This window comes from Anabas testudineus, chromosome 5, assembly GCF_900324465.2.
Source record: "Anabas testudineus chromosome 5, fAnaTes1.2, whole genome shotgun sequence".
NCBI lineage: Eukaryota > Metazoa > Chordata > Actinopteri > Anabantiformes > Anabantidae > Anabas > Anabas testudineus.
Window position 1 is genome coordinate 12,501 of NC_046614.1, and position 18,544 is coordinate 31,044.

Here is an 18,544-nt window from a genome sequence, read left to right on the forward strand (position 1 = left end):
GAGTAATGAGCACATAGTGATGAAGGGAGAGGAACATAGGGAAGGGATGTACGCAGCTGATTAGCATTCATGGCAAAATCAGATTTTTACTGAGCGAATGTGTTGATACACAGTTGTGAATATACAAAGGTTAATTATGAAGCATTTTTCTTGAGCATTCACAGTATTGTTTTCCTGATCTTTATTATTATTATTATTCCGTACGTTTTTCAGCGCCTAACTACTTCAGCATACTTTGAGCTACAGAAACCGTTCAGGTATCAAAATGTTCAGCTTTTTTTTGTGAGGCTCCAAATCAGTTTTCATGAGTGAAAATCTTGCCAGTTGAAGTTTCCCGCCTCTCCCCTACAGTCTCCATGGCAACGGCTGTGTTGGGTCACGTAATCAAGGCTGTTTATAAATCAGCGTCAGACACTTGTACAGGCTCGTGTGTAGTTAGCCTGTTTATGCTAGGCTCTTTGCTAACCTGCTTCAGTTTCTTCTTCTTCAGTTCTTTTTAATAAAACATCTTAACTTTAACCTTCATATTTTACTGTTTAGATCAGGGGTGTCAAACTCAATTGCACAGGGGGCCAGAATCCAAAACACACTTTAGGTCGCGGGCCGAACAGGATAAACATTTATTGAGCACACTAAAACTTTTAAAACTTAACTTTTTTTTAACATAAACCTTAAAAAAACTTATACTATTTTGCTCTCTACAGAAATATATCCTCTCTAAATTATATATTATATATTAAGTTAGAAATTAAGTAAACATTAAAAGAACATGTCATTTTATATAAAAAATAAATTTTAAATATCCCAAAAGATTTTGCTCTCCATAAAAATATATCCTGTCAAAATTATACAAATTCAAAATATGAACATGCTGCATAACAAAACCTGGAAATATAAATAAAATTTGTGCTCTTCAGTAATAACAAATCAAATCATTCAGTCTTTGCTCTTATGTCTTTTTATCAGAGCTGCATCTGTTTTTGTCAACAAGTTCGTTTATATTTGGTGTGAGGTTCTGTGTTGTGGAGATTCTCAGGATGGACTGCAGGTTCTCACCAGTGAGACGACTCCTGTGTTCTTCTTTGTTAGTCTTCATCACTGAGAAGAGCTTCTCACTAAGATTTGTGCTACCAAACATAAACAAGGTTCGAGCCGCATGTGGACGGAGCTGAGACATTTCTGTGGGAATGGAGTGAATAATGCAGTGTCCTACAATCAGCTCCATCTGAATCTGCACAGGTGCAGATTACACATCGACGGTAAATTTATTTTCTTGTCTGTCAAAGTCACCAAAGCTCCGTGAGAACTCAGTTTATCAGCAAAGTGCGTATTTGTGAACACCGTTGTAACGCTATGGTTCAACATTACTTGGCATCCTGAGGACTAGCTTCATAGTAACTAGCAGCATCATAAACTAGACTTGATTAACGTGGAATGTGTTCGGCAAGGCAGCTGAAGTGCTGCATTATGGGATCTATAGTTTATGATGTTACCAGCGCTTCATATCGCCGGGACATTAATAACAATAATATAGAAATGATCTCGCGGGCCGTGAGTTTGACACATATGGTTTAGATAAATTCAGCTATGTTTCATTAACTTCAGCAAATCGATTTCAGCTTTTTATAAGTTAACATTTAGCTGTTTTAGCTTCTCCTTCATACGTCTAGCTCTGTTAAAACGGTTCCTGTTTCTCTTCAGCTAATTTCAGCAGCGTTTTAAAACGTTTCAGCAACTTTCAGCAGTTCTTCATGAATCGATTCAGCATTACAGCATTTTCTTCAGGAAATGCTTTATTTAGTTTATATTGACTTTATTATTTCAGTTACTTAAGAACTTGACAAGTAAAATGTGATATCTATTTTTTTTTCTTAGCCTAAGAGGAACCACAATGAGTGGATGCTAATCTACTTCATCTCCTTTATAATCATGAGCTTCTTTCTCCTCAACATGTTTATTGGTGTGATGGTGGACACTTTCCACCAATGTCAGCTAAAACAGAAACAAGAAGAAGAAGAGAAGAAGAAGAAACGCTTTTATTTGTCATATGTCACATTTACATGTTACAGACGAAATTGGTCCTCTGCATTTAACCCATCCCCCTGGGGGGAGCAGTGGGCAGCTACATACAGCGCCCGGGGAGCTAGCGTGGAGTGTCTCGCTCAAGGACACACCTGGTGTCTGTGACGGGGTTTGAACCCCAAACACCAGCAACACAAGGCCCGTGTGAAGGTTAGGATTGTTGCTTTTTGGATTCAAAATAAATAAATACATAAATAAATAAATTTATTTTTTATTTTAATTTTAATAAAGAACTTTTTAAACTGAAAAAAAAAAAAAACATGGAGAGTGAAGCAAAGCAGCAGAGGGCCATACATTACAGTAAAAGGAATATGTTAAACTGAAAGACGAGGACATGTTTTTTTAGAGCTCACATTTTAAATTTTATGTGATAATTCTCTGGAGGTTTATCGCTAGGTTCATTTGATCTCTTATTGATATTAAAATCCTGATTACTAAATGCTTTGAATGTTTGTTGCATTTCTGTTTTCTATCTGTGTACAGATATTGGCATATGTGTGTGTGTGTGTGTTTCAGAGCTTGAGCAGATGCCGTATTATGAACACTATTCCCTTGTACGGCGGTCTATATATACTCTGTGTACCAGTGACAATATGGACCGAATCGTGACTGTCATAATTTTCTTCAGTTTGACCATGATGGCCATTGAACATTATGAACAGCCTAAGGTAATAAGCACACGCTTGCACATACACATATGCAGATGTATAAAGTAATTGTCTACAAGATCTAAAGAGTGAGGGAACACAAATGTGTGTCTGTGTGTTCAGGATGTAGAGATGCTTATTACGTGTTCCTACTACGTGTTCATTGCTCTGCTCTTCATTGAAATTCTGCTGAAGCTCGTGGCTTTTGGAGTACGAAGGTTCATAAAATTCAGGTGACACACTACGACGAGAATTTCATTATTTGTCTGTTTTGTCAGTTATTTATTAGAGTTAAGTGTCTTAAGTGTAACATGGTGTTTGTGTGTGTGTGTGTGTTTAGATGGAACCTGCTGGATGTCTCTGTTTTGTTGGGTTGCATCATTGATGTCAGCTTGACGCATGTGAATATGGCGGAACAAATACCCTTTAATCCCTACATCCTAAGAACCTGTCGAGCCCACAGTAAATGTACAGTAGTATGTCAAACTGAAGTCTGACCGATTCCTAGTTAGGTGTGTGTTGTGCGTGCAAATGTATTTGTGACAACTTGCATGTGTCTCTTCAGTGCTTGAGGCCAAAAGGAAGCAAGTGTTCCTGAAGACAATTATTAAGACACTGTCACAGATACAGTAAACACAGATGGTGTTGTGCTGATTGAATTTTATGTCTGATTCATTACAAATCTAAAATGAGTATAAATGTGTTTGCTTTGCAACGGGAGAAGAATCTTCCAGCTGGATTTAGTTTGGAAACATTACAGTTTGCAGATTCCTCTTTGCAATCTTGAAGTCCTACAGTAGACTTATTAGTAGGTAGTTTGAATATTAATACATGTTAGACACAACACACATGCAGCATGTCATTCAGGAGAAACTAAAAAGTATTAACTGATTGTTTAAAGTTTTTTTTTTTACAGTTCTCCACAACCTATTAATTAAAAACTAATACAGTGTTTTTGTGACTCTATACAGTATCACAAAACACATTATATCGATACTCATGTGTATCAATGTTTATTCATATTTATTCAATAGGATATGTACTTTAAAAAACAGTGGTACATTGACAATAAAACCCTGTTTATAATAACAATACCAAATACAGAAAATAACCTGCATTACATAATAGCCTGTGGTTGTGCTGCAGGTCTAACATGCATTTTTATTTCAGGTTGGAAATATTTGTCTGTTCTTCTTGTTATTCTTCTGGATCTATGCTGCACTAGGAGTGGAGCTACTTGGCAAACTGGGTTAGTGACACACAAGCAGAATACACATATAAAATAGGCTTACCATAAAGGATCATGGTCCCAGAGGTAGCTTTATGATTGTAAAGTATCAGCATTGGTTCCAGGGAAATTATAAACTCAGTAGCTGAACTTTAAGAAGTGGTCTATCCAAGCAGGCAATGTCATAAATACTACAGCTGACCCAGGCAATGATTTTGTCAGTGTCATTTCACCTAGCTAGCTGAACTGTGAATGAACTTAAATACTCTTCTATATACTACTCATATATTCTTATCAATAAGTTGATACATGTATCTATGAATATGTTAAATGTTATGTTTCCTCCTTCCTGATTCCTAGTTCCTGACTCAAATGCATCATAAGGATTTATTGGTTGAAACAAATGTCTCTCATCTCTCAATAAATCTATATCTTGTGTCTTGTGTGCCTCTGTGTTCATCAGATTGCACTGCCTTGAACCCATGCGATGCCTTTAACGAGTACATCAGCTTCAGGAACTTTGGGGTGGCCCTGATAACCCTTTATCAAGTCTGTACCGGAGATAGCTGGAGCACAATTATGAAAGTAAGCACACACTCACATATCGCTTGTTCACTGAAGGGTCATGGGTAAAGTCATTGTTTTCCCATAAAATCAACTTTTATAAATATATAAATATGTTTTGTTTAGTCTTTTTATTTTAGCCTTCAGACTTTGGGCCAATGACTCTTCTTTTCTGAATCTTGCTCTATCTCTGTCTCTCAAGGACACATCAAGGGAATGTCTTCCTGATGACCACCACACCTGTTTGGGCTACATGAAATGTCACTCCACTCTATCTGATCAGTTGAGATCATTGCCCAGTTTGTGCTAGTGAACTTGGTGGTGGCATCGATCATGCAAGTCATGGAGGTTAGCATCCAGGTACAGCTACTACAAATACACAGAGCGAGAGTCTTCAACACAAGCATGTGTACTTTATGAACATATCTTAGTACCGTTTATAAGGGAAATAGAGACATTGTTTTGCTGAACACAGACTTAAAAAGCCAAAGTCAATTTAAAAAAAGGAAAAAAACTTTCAATTTAACTTTTAGATTTAAATACTGACTGGAGGTAACAGGAGAATATTTTAATCAAAACACATACTAACTTCTGCCTTTCTCTGTAGGAGGAAGACATGGTGAACAACAACCTGCCATGTGTCGACAGAGGGATCAACAGAGGAATGCAACATACAGAAATGATGTCATGATTTCAGACATGATTTGTCTCTAATTTTGATTGGTAATTTTTTTATAAATTCTACATGCCCTATTGTTAGCTGTAGATTCTGTTTCAACTACAGAATTTACAGTTAATTATTTTATTTCTTGAAGTAGCAATATGTGTAAATAATATGTACTGTATATATTTATGTATTTAGCTTCTATTTGTATTTTTTTTATAGTTCTACCTATTTTTTGTGGTTGTTGTTTTTTCAATAATATAATCAATTGTATAAGTTTTCTTTATAATAAACATTTTTAGGTTTATTGATCTTTAAGTGTAAATTTTATTGGTAATTTTTTATAAATGCTACATGTCCTATTGTTAGCTGTAGATTCTGTTTCAACAGCAGAACTTACAATGAATGATTTTCATGCTTGAAGTAGCAATATAAGTAAATAAATTGAGAGAATATCATTGAGAAATTAGATTGATGGGTCTGATAAGACTCATAAATCTGTCACAACTCTGACCCCAGAAGCCCCGACCCATAATTATGAATTATGAAACCATAATTATATATTAATTTTACATAATTAATGACAGATGTCCTTTTATGATATGATATCTGTCACTATTCACTTTTTTTGATTAATGGGGGTTTAATTAGCTTTAATAGACCCTATATCGCAATTTCGTTGTACTCTTGTACCAAGTGTGACTGTACAATGACAATAAAGCTTTATCTTATCTTATCTTATCTTATATATTAGAGCCTATAACCTATGGGTTAAGGCACAGAGTGTGAGTAATAAAACCAATTATTTTATAGGTCAAGACACTTTTCAGCGAGTTTACTCTATGTGTCACTTGCAGGGCACAGCGATCTATTCTTAAACTCATACATGTTGCATTTACCTCGACAATGAGTCCATTAAAAAAAAAAAAGTAATCCATGTGTTGCCGTCCATGTTGAAGAGCCGCCCAGCAGCACTAGGGTGGACCCACCCCCTGGCTAATCTGGCAGTTTAAATTGTGAGGGTTTCCCTGGTTGGAAATTGACTAACCCTGCAGACTCCAACACTGCCTGTAGTAAACCTAACAGGCTCACTAATAATCTTTGACCTGCCAAATAGTAATTTCCTAATTTCAAACCTACTTTAAACAACTGTCCATGTTCCTGGATTAAAATAGTGGTGCACACATCTCATGGAACAGAAGCATTTTTTCCCAGAAGTCCTTAGGTCAAAGTAATTTTCCTCCACAGCTATCTTTTACTCTGTTACAGAAATCGCTTAAAAATTGCAACTGTAATTTTGTCAGTACCTAATTATGGGTTTATGTGATTACCATCAGTTGTATACTTTTTTCAATTATAGTTGATTAGAGGAGAGTGCTGTCAAACGATAAGTCACTGAAAGTAGCACAAACCCAATAGTTAGATTTATGTTTATCACACCGCCTTCATTGGTGACTTACATGCACTGTACGTCCCAAACAACATGCAGTACACTGTTCCTGCTCTTCCAAAGTAGTCTGTCTGAAAACACACATGAAAAAAAAGACACAGTACTGCTGTTAAGTTAAGTTGAGGACTACATGTTATGTACGAGGGTCATTCAATACATAAGGTGAATTTTTCAGTATAAGGACTTCTAATACAGATAGAAGCTTACTTTTTTTTGTTTCCCAGCACTGTCACACACTTTTCCCATCTGTTCACAAGCTTCCGTAATCCCTCAGCGTAAAAATCTTTGGACTCATGTCTCAACCAGTCGCTCATAGCACTCACTTTCAAACTTCACACTTCTGTAGGCCTCCCAGGCCTGCCTTCATCCTCAACACTGCTCCGTCCTTCTTTTAAACATGTGGCACCATACACAGTTGACGTTCTCCTATGAATTTCAACGGGTTTGCACCCTTCACCAACCAAAAACTTGATAACTGACTGCTGTTCAATCCTGGAGCATGCTTCTTGGTCGGCCCTCTTTGTTAATCGCCAAAACTCTCAAGGTTTTTTTATTTGCAAAAGAATTTAAATCCATGTGAAAAAGAAGTAAAACAAAAAATAAATAAATAAATAAAGTAAGCTTCTATCTGTATTAGAAGTCCTTATACACTGTAAGAAATGTTTGTAGAAATTACGGTAAAAAACTGTTAAAATAGCAACAGTATATTACCGTTAAATGCAAAACAATATATCACCGTAATAGATACACTTTATTACTGTTAATCAAGAAACAGTACGTAACTTTACTTTTTACTGTAATAGTATGTAGAAAACACACAGTTTTACTGTTAAAACATAAAATTTAGCTAAAATTAATGGGAAAATACCGTAAGGCCACAAGCAAGTAAATACCGTAAAATTAATCGTATTATTTGGTTTAAATTACAGATTTTGTTGACATATACATTGCAATCTATGGTTTAAAACCTTTTACTATTCAACAAAAACATTTCCTTCTCTCTACAGAAAGGAGATGTTAAAAATATGGTATTTATGTTGATTTTAAAATAAAATATATGTTTACGTATACTGTTATTATATGTCATTTTATGTTATGCCCTTGTAAGGCTTTAATGTGTAATAGAAAACTAAAACATGAATGATACATAGAATAACAAAGTAATACTTAGAATTATGTAGTGGGTCTTCATTGAAAATATGGTGATTTACCGTAACATATGGTTTACTGGTTTTAAATGTATTTTATTTTATTTTATTTTCTCGAACTGTATGTGAACTACCATAATCTAAAGACTAACAGACGGAGCACTGATGTATCTAGAGAGCGGGACATTGTGGTTCAAATGTTAACGGACACTGAACAGTTAGCGCCGCTTCTGCCCGAGCAGCACCGCGGTTCTTACACTGGAGGAGCAATGTGTCGCTCCCCATAAGGTGTTCTTTACACACAGGCATTTATTAGACGCACTTCAGCATGCCGTGAGAACTAAATAAAAGACACATAAATACATACAAAAGACATTCCTTGAGGTAAATAAAACACAAATAAATAAAACAGCACAATGAAATATAAACAACCCAAATTGCACTTAAACAATTACTTAAAGGTAAAAAATGTCATATTCAAAAGTAGTCAGTATTACGAACTTAAACTAAAACATTTGGCGTCATGTTCACATTTAGCAGCTTCAAATATAATACAAAACACAAAAACAAAACGTACCTCATTGGCCACATAATCTCACAGGGAGGAAAATAAACTTGGAACAAAACTTTCCAACATCAAAATCTTCGCAAAGTTGGGCAGTGCAGCATGGCTCAGCATCTCATCTTCTAATTAACAACTTTATCCACGTGCAGTAGATTGTGTACCACAACAACTAACCTGACGTTACCTAGACTGGCGAACATTTGTTGCACCTCGGCAACTGCTATACAAGTATTGTAATAAGCCGACATTAACAATATACATTACTTTAAATTCCCTTCTTATATTTATACATTATATAAACATTCAACCAAACAATTAGAGATACATGAACAATATAACTGACACTTGACAGCAGTTACACAATGTGTGGAGGTAAGTTTAAGATTTTAAAGAACGTTTTGTTAATTTGACCTTAAAAGTTACGGTTATTGTAATTGCCATTAAAGTTGAGGTCAACGACGTGTTCCCTAAAACGTTATTTAGTTAACGTTATTTAACGGTAGCGGCTAGCTAAATGTAATGCTAATCTTACAAGTTAACTTGCTAGCTAGCATTTGTCCTACATCCAACTGACTTAGATATTTTTGTGTTAAACATTAATGTGTTTAGCTAGCTAGCTAAGTGTACAACAAAATGTGTAGTTGTCATTTCTGTGGCAAGTTGCTTACAACATTGATGTACTAAGTCCTTCACGGCCGACTTCACCGTATTGAACCACATTGTGGTTATTTAAGTGTGGAGCTGGTTGTAACCAGACATTTTGTAGATATAGAGCTTTTAAAGCTCATTTTTAGTGGAGGCACAATGTATCTGCTCCTGTTAATGTTAGCGTTACTGTTGGGATCCAGTAGCGCAGTACCAGTGTCAAACTGTGAAAGAGCTAATAGCTCACTGAAAGGAGCAGATTGTAGAAGGACATGCAGTGAACTGTCCAGTAACAGGATGTACTGTACTAATGTTTTCAAGGTCAGATCTTCTTTCACTGGCCACATGTCACGAGAACATAGAGATTTCTCTAACATAAGGTAAGTAAGTTGCATTTATATTTAACATTTTTTAAATTTGTTTAGTTGAGTCTTAATTATATGTACGCAGTACCTTGTCTAACAAGTTGTTTTCTGACTGCAGAGAGCATCGTGACAGTCCAGAACGTAAACATGATGGGCATAAAGCCAAATTGGTGCCAACATCTGATCAGTTTCAGAACATCGGTACATGTTTGTCTTCCATCATGTCAACCCCAGTGATGTCAAGGCAAATTAGAGGTAAGCTGTGGCATAGTTTAGCAAACAATATGTAGATGCAAGCACAATTTCACACAGTTTATGTTCCTCAAGAAAACAGCCTCATCGTACACAGAAGAAACGAGCAGTCTGAAATGTGACTGTGGATTTTCTGACTGCTTCAGTGAATGTATCATTGTATTAAGGCTGCTGTTGATCTCTTAGTGACAAATATGTTAGTGTCTGTGTTTCACGCTGATACTGTTGATAAAAACACCTGACCTGTAAAACTATATATCAAATATCTGTGTTTAGGTATTATGCTTAAACGCTGCATGAATGTAACATTTGCTTCTGTTTTCTGGCTGCAGAGAGGATCATGACCACGTCATACTTATGATTCTTCCCCATGATGACAACACCTGTTCAAAGTTCCAGTTCCTGAACATCATTCCACATCTGTCAGGGACTTCAGACTTCATTAAAGTGTGAACCTTGTGACTTAGACAACAGGGATGTTTAGACAAATTAGAGGTAAGCTGTGGATTTGGCCTCTGCATTTATGTTAATGTAATAAAAAATAGAGACGTGCAAGCAAAATTTAAACTTCACTCTACTTGATCTTTCTCAAGACAACAGCTTCATTATACACAGAAGAAACCAAAACTCTAAAGTATAGTTGTGAATTGTCTGACTGCCTAAGTCATAGGTGTCAAACTCTGGCCTGTGGGCCAAATTTGGCCGCAGTGTAATTATATTTGACCCGCAAGGCTATACCAAATGACTACTAGAGCTAGCCCACCGGTATTATACAGAGCATTCATTCATCGCTAATACTACAAATCCCATAATGCAGCGCTTCAGCTGCCTTGCCGAACAAATTCCGCGTTAATCAAGTTTAGCTTATGATGCTGCTAGTTATTGCGAAGCTAGTCCTCAGGATGCCAAGTAATGTTGAACCATAGCGTTACAACGGTGTTCACAAATACGCACTTTGCTGATAAACTGAGTTCTCACGGAGCTTTGGTGACTTTGACGGACAAGAAAATAAATTTACCGTCGATGTGTAATCTGCACCTGTGCAGATTCAGATGGAGCTGATTGTAGGACACTGCAGGACCCGCACAGTTTATTCACTCCATTCCCACAGAAATGTCTCAGCTCCGTCCACATGAGGCTCGAACCTTGTTTATGTTTGGTAGCACAAATCTTAGTGAGAAGCTCTTCTCAGTGATGAAGACTAACAAAACAGAACACAGGAGTCGTCTCACTGGTGAGAACCTGCAGTCCATCCTGAGAATCTCCACAACACAGAACCTCACACCAAATATAAACGAACTTGTTGACAAAAACAGATGCAGCTCTGATAAAAAGACATAAGAGCAAAGACTGAATGATTTGATTTGTTATTACTGAAGAGCACAAATTTTATTTATATTTCCAGGTTTTGTTATGCAGCATGTTCATATTTTGAATTTGTATAATTTTGACAGGATATATTTTTATGGAGAGCCAAATATTTTGGGATATTTAAAATTTAAGTTTATTTTTTATATAAAATGACATAAGATTAAAGAAATTTGAATGTTTGTTCTTTTAATGTTTACTTTATTTCTAACTTATTATATAATATATAATTTAGAGAGGATATATTTCTGTAGAGAGCAAAATATTATAAGTTTATGTTAAAAAAAAGTTAAGTTTTAAAAGTTTTAGTGTGCTCAATAAATGTTTATCCTGTTCGGCCCGCGACCTAAAGTGTGTTTTGGATTTTGGCCCCCTGTGCAATTGAGTTTGACACCCCTGGCCTAAGGGTTAGGGTTAGGGTTAGTATTTAGGTTGGTAATGCTGTTGATTGCTTGGTGATTAATATGTCACATTCTATATTTTGCCCATATACTCATAAGATGCCCTGCAAAACTATACTTCAGAGAACTTTCTATCACGTAAAATTCACTGGAACTATGTATGTAAGGCTGGAAATATGTGTGTGGGTATAATGCTCATCACTGCATCAATTTAATTCTGCTTTGTTTCTGTTTTCTGCCTGCAGAGAAAAACCTGCCAGTCCACAGTGTGCACCTTATGGACATCTTGGGAATCTTCTAGAAAAAATGATGACAACATACATCTTAGGTTCTAGTTTATGGAATATCACGTTCATGAGAGACTCTAAACCATGTTGAGCACCATCTTTAGTCATGTCTGACCTATTATTCATCCTGGGCAAGTGGCCACATTTTTTTATGATGTTTATATTGTTAACCCCACTGTACATTGTCCTAAAAATACATGCTGTTTTTTCAAACTCTTAAAACTATTTTGTGAGTTAAATGGGCAGTTTATTGGATCAGATCAACACACAACAGAACACAAGACAACAGAATGCTTAAAGGCAAAATCTTTACTTTTAATGATGATAGTTTGTTGATTTACAATGTATTTATCTGTTTGTTTTGGAATTTATTATAAGTAATTGTTGACTGTAAAATCTATGCTAATCAGCTGTAATGCCTTATTTTATTTACCGTACTTTTTACAGTAAAATTCTGGCAACCCCAGCTGCAGGTATTTCACCATTAATTACAGAGATTTTTTTTACGGTGTACCAAAAAATTCACCTTATGCATTGAATGACCCTCGTACAATTAAATAAATGCATCATATAATTGTGGTGGTGAAGATTTACAGTCATCCATGTAAGGTTATCTGGAAGCTGAGTCATTGCAACTGGAATTCTTTCTCGTCCTTCAAAGACGAAGTACAATAATGTCCACATTTTGGACAGTGATAAGTATAAAGTATTCGAGAGTGGACTAGCAGAAGCCATACATGTCCAGGTGGAAAACTTCCCACTCAGCAGAGGTCGGAGCAAGGTCAAACTTAATGATGGGCTGTGACTATTGTAACTGTTACCTCTGCTCAGACACCTCCTTGCATTGTTAAGCTAAAAGCCTATTCAGGTCATGTGAGCGTAAAAGGAGAAATTTGAGGTTTTAACCGAACAAGAAAGAAGTCTAGTTACCATGACTCCACTCCCAGATCATATAATACTTTTCTATAACTGTAACCGTAGAAACAGCAGCATGTCTCCTGTGTCCTCACCTGATACCTCCAGGGTTTACATTTACATTACATTTAGTCATTTAGCAGACGCTTTTATCCAAAGCGACTTACAAGTGAGGAACAAGGCAAGCAAACAAAATCTAAGTCAAGAAGAAACAACATCAAAGCAAAGTGCTGTCAAAAAAGTGTTTCTGTTTCAAGAGATGTTAGAAAGAAAGGGTAGAATTTTTATTTTTATTTTTTAAGTGCAAAGGAAGATGCGGAAGAGTTCTGTTTTCAGCAGTTTTTTAAAGATTGCAAGTGAGGTGGCTGAGCGTGCAGAGATAGGCAGCTCATTTCACCATCTTGGGATCACTGAGCTGAACAGTTTTCCTTGGTGTCGACTGTGTGGTGCTGGTACCACCAGACGACGTTCCCTGGTTGAGCGCAGTGGACGGGAGGGGATGTAGACCTGAACGATTGAATTGAGATAAGATGGAGCTGTGGAGTTCACCACTCTGTAGGCAAGAGACAGAGCTTTGAACCTGATCCTTGCAGCCACAGGAAGCCAGTGCAAAGATCTGAAGAGCGGTGTGACATGAGACCTTCTAGGTTGATTGAAAATGAGGCGTGCTGCCGCATTTTGGATCATCTGGAGGGGTTTGGTCGTGGATGCCGGTAAACCCATCAGTAGTGCATTGCAGTAATCCAGGCGAGATAAGATCAACGCCTGTACAATGAGTTGGGTTGTGTATTCCGTCAGATAGGGTCTGATCTTTCTGATATTGTGGAGGGCATATCTACACGACCTAGCGACTGTGGCGATGTGATCTGTGAAGGTCAGCTGGTCATCAATGATGACCCCCAGGTTTCTGGCTGACTTAGTAGGGGATATCACCGCAGATCCAATGTTAATGCTGATGTTGTGTTGAGTTGAAGGTCTGGCAGGGAAGACTAGAAGTTCAGTTTTGGGTATGTTGAGTTGAAGGTGTCTTTTTCTCATCCAGGCAGAGATGTCAGAGAGACAGGCAGAGATGCGAGATGAGACAGTTGAGTCATCCGGCGGAAAAGATAGGAAGAGCTGTGTGTCATCTGCATAGCAGTGATAAGAAAAGCCATGAGAATGGATGATAGAGCCTAGAGAAGAAGTATAGATTGAAAAAAGAAGAGGACCAAGGACTGAGCCCTGCGGTACACCGGTGGAGAGGTTATGAGAGTCAGAGACACGCCCCTGCCAGGATACCTTAAAGGTTTGTTCGGACAAGTATGACCGAAGCCAGGCTAGAGCTGATCCAGAGATGCCCAGGTCTGAGAGGGCAGTCATGAGAATCTGATGGTTCACAGTGTCAAAGGCTGCAGATAGATCTAATAGAATAAGGACAGAAGATTTACCTGCAGCTTTTGCCACCCGTAGGGATTCCACAACAGTCAGAAGTGCCGTCTCTGTGGAGTGCCCACTCTTGAAGCCAAACTGATTGACATCAAGGAGGTTATTCTGGGAAAGAAAGTCAGAGAGTTGATTAAAGGCTGCACGTTCCAGAGTCTTGGCCAGGAATGAAAGAAGAGAGACCGGTCTGTAGTTCTCCACAAGGGAGGGATCCAGAGAAGGCTTCTTCAACAGTGGAGTGATCTGGGCCTGCTTGAACGAGGTGGGAAAGGTGCCTGTTGTGAGAGAGGTGTTGATGATCTGTGTAATGGCTGGTATTAGTGTTGGTGCGATAGCTTGAAGAAGAGTAGAGGGGATCGGATCCAGAGAGCAGGTTGTCGGGCGATTGGAGAGGACGAGAGTGGATACATCGTCCTCTGACAGTGTTGAAAAAGTGAAGTGAGATGCATCGTCAGGTTTAGTAAGCAGAATGTCATTGTCAGGAGGAGTGAACTGGGAGCTGATGGCTACCACCTTGTTGGTAAAAAAGGAGGCAAAGTCATCAGCTGTGAGACAGGTGGGTGGTGGAGGTGGGGGTGGATAGAGTAGGGATTTGAAAGTTGAGAACAGCTTTCTGGTGTCTGTGGTGTTGCTGAGCTTGTCCTGGTAATAATCAGTCTTCGCTCTGGTGACACTGTAAGAGAAGGATTGAAGCAAATCCTGATACTCAGTTAGAGCAGGTTGAGACCTGGATTTGCGCCACTTCCTCTCAGCACTCCTGAGCACCGTGCGTTGTTCACGGATCTGGTCAGTGAGCCACAAGTTGGAAGCTGAAGGACGAGCAGCTCTGGTAGATGTCGGGCAGAGACTATCCAGGCAGAACGAAAGAGTATCACAGAGCCTGTCCGTGGCTGCGTCGGTGTCGTAGGTGGATAAAACCTGCGATGAGGGCAGCGCTGCAGAAACCAGGGAAGAAAGCTGCTCCGGGTTGAGAGATCTGAGGTTGCGGCGGAATGTTTCCAATGCAGTGGAAGAATGAGATGGTCTAGAGATGAAGACTGTGAGCTGAATGAAGAAGTGATCCGACAAATGCAGAGGAGTGACAGAGATGTCATCTACAGTGCAATTTCGGATCAGAACAAGGTCCAGGTTGTTGCCAGCTTTGTGAGTTGGAGGAGTGGAGACTAGTCTAAGGTCAAACGTGTTCAGAAGAGCGAGCACGTCAGATGTCTGTGGTTTGTCCAGGTGGATGTTGAGATCACCTAAGACGATGAGAGGAGTGCCATCTTCAGGGAATTGAGACAATAGCATATCCAGCTCGTCACAAAAGTCCCCCAGCTGGCCCGGCGGTCGGTAGATCACAATGATGTGGGCTGTGATCGGTGCTGTAATCCTAACGGCATGATATTCTAAAGAAGACAGATTACTAAAGGGTGCCATGGTGAAGAACTTCCAGGTATCGGCTACTAGGAGACCAGTCCCGCCCCCCCGGCGTGATGGGCGAGGAGTGTGAGAAAAAGCAAAGCCGGTGGAGAGTGCGGCTGGGTTGCCTGCTGTGCATCTCTGCAAAAAGGTGGTGCCTTTTGGCAAAAACTCCATGTCAATGTTCTGTCTGAGTTTGATAAGGACACGTCCGTGGTCCACGTTCTCCAAATCAAAACACGTGCACGTACATGAACCCAAACACGAGAGTGTCAGAAATAATGATTATGTGTGTCAGCAGCTCGTGCCCTGCTGAATGTGCTATAAACCAGAGTCAACTGTGATAATAAAAACTGTTACGAATTTGTTTCATTAACTACATACTTGCCTCTGTTCTCCAGCGTCCAGTGTTGATGTAAAATTCCCAGGGATTGGCTGGCTTCTGAACCTGCGTTCCAAATCATTTACAGCATCAACAATTTTTTATTTACAGATCTCCAAATTAAAACACATAAATTAAAGTTACGTATGTAATTAGAAGAAATATGCTCCAAAACCCAAGACATTATCATCATCACCATCATCATCTCAAGTGTAGATGTGCTGTACTTTGACATTTTCATCATCATCTCACAGGTGTTTTACTGCCCAGAACAAAATCAACAAGACTACTGAGTCTGTTGGTGAAGATTCTCAGTCGTACAGGAGAGGTTATCTGGAAGACAAGACTATTAAGGTCACAGTCAGGACTACAGTGCAGTTCATCATCATCTTAACTTTAAAACCACACTCTCTGAGGTCATGGAGTCAGTAGCCTGGTAGACTGCACCTTCACCAGATGATGAACATTTACAAATTCTTTTTTTAGTCAAAACTGATACTATGTAAAGAGACAAAATAATTTCTCAAATGAAGAATTGTCATTTAAGACTAAGCTTAAAACTTTCCTTTTTTTTTATAAAGTTTATAATTAGAGATGGATCAGGTGACTCTAAACCAGGGGTGTCAACTCCTGGTCCTCAAGGGCCACTACCCTTCTAGTGCCAGTTCCACTGCTAATTCCCTGGATCAGGTGTGTTCGGCCAATCAGAAGCTGGAAGTGCAGAGCTTGTTGCAAAACAAGCCGGCCATTGGACCTCAAGGACCGGAATTGAAAACACCTGCTCTAGGACATCTCTTATGCTGCTATATAGTAGTCTGCTACGGGACCTCTACTGAGGCACGGAGGTCGTCTCCTCTCTCCTTTCTCCTATATCAATTAAAATGCCACCATTGCATGTCAATAACTTTGTCTTTTCCCTCTCCCGTAGTTGTGCTTCCACCTCTCTGTCTCCCTCTCTCTGTTCTCCTTTACAGGTGTCCTCGACCTTGAAGCTGCAATTCTCCAGAGTTCCCAGTGTTGTTGCTGCTTGTTGTTGTCTTTTGTTGCCTGCTGTTCTTTTCTCTCTCCTCTTTCTACTCACCCCAACCAGTCGAGGCAGATGGCTACCCACCCTGAGCCTGGTTCTGCTGGAGGTTTCTTCCTCTAAAGGGAGTTTTCCTCTCCTCTGTTGCCTAATTCGCTTAAATTCTATATAATTCTTTATACATTTATTATTTGTAAGGTCTTAAACCTTAAGCACTGTAAAGTGCCTTGCGGTGACTTATTTTATAATTTTCTGCTATACAAATAAAATTGAATTGAATTGAAATAAGTCATTCTTTTAATATCTCTAATAAACATTTATAAACTACACAAATGTGGTGCTGTCTCTCTGGTGTAGTCAATTTGTGTTAAGTTCTAGTCAGAGCATATTAACTAAATAATTTCAGCGTGAAAAAGTAAATACATCTATTTCCTTTTATTTCCCATCTAATAAATATGTTAATAACTGAACCAACAAAAACAAGTGTGTCTATCATCTATCCCCAAAAAGGCCAGAACCAGTTCACACCTGCACCAGGTTGGACACACTTAACGACCCATTTAGGTGTTAAGAGGGGGTGGGCAGAGGTGTGACCATTACATCCTTCACATCTCCCCCATCCTTTGTTTCACCTAACGAGCCTAATCAGGGCAAGGGGTGGAGTGAAACCAGTCTTGGAGCATAAATTTGCGGCCTCTAACCAACTATCTTCAGACTGAAGAAGCTACTTGGATGAGTAGCAAAACGTTTCAACTAACTAAAGGAAGTCCAGTTGCCATGGCTCAACTTCCTGGCACTGTAAAGTGCCCCAAGATAACTTCTGTTGTGATTTGGCACTATACAAATAAAATTGAAATTGACTAAGAATGTAAGCAGCTGGTCCACACCAGTTTTGCATATATGCAGTGACCAAAGACATCATGACATTTCTATCTCAATTGGCTAGACCAAAAAGTGAAACATTTGTGTTCTTCTTTAGGTCAGATGGTCACTCAGATGATATCACAACACAAGAACTAAATTCACATACGACATACGTACCTGTGGTTGCTGAAAGATGTCTGATCTTCCCCAAACACAGCTGGTTAAAATGTTCATGCCGATCTGATCCTTTCAAAAACGAGCCCATGCTGCAGCCGTCACTGACAGTTACTGAAGGGATGCAGTCCATGTTGTCGCTGCTGCTGCTGAGGTAATGCTCTGCAGCCGTTTATAGAAAGGCCAAATCAAAAATGAACATTTACATTTAGTCATTTAGCAGATGCTTTTATCCAAAGCAACTTACAAGTGAGGAACAAGGCAAGCAAACAAAATCTAAGTCAAGGAGGAACAACATCAAAGCAAAGTGCTATCAACAAAATGAACCAACAAAAGATTAGAACTTAAAAGTAAACAAAAAAAAGCAGCAATGATACATTTGCATTCCCAGTATTTTTAGGGTAATCTTCACCTTTCGGATCATCCCTTATTTATTTCATTCATATGATTTAAGAGCCACAAGGTAAAAAAGGTGTATATTTTACTCTTAAGCCATCTTCACATATGCACTATAGAATCAGAATAGAATCAAGTATAAGCAGACTTTCGCCTTCCAACATGCAGCCCACCTGGGTACTGCCTAAAGAGGTTCAGGGTTCATGTCTGAAAGCAGTTACATGGCAATGGCTGATTAACTCACTGGCTGTTGTGACCTTTAGCTGTATGTCTGTCATCACATAGGGAAAAATAATGGTC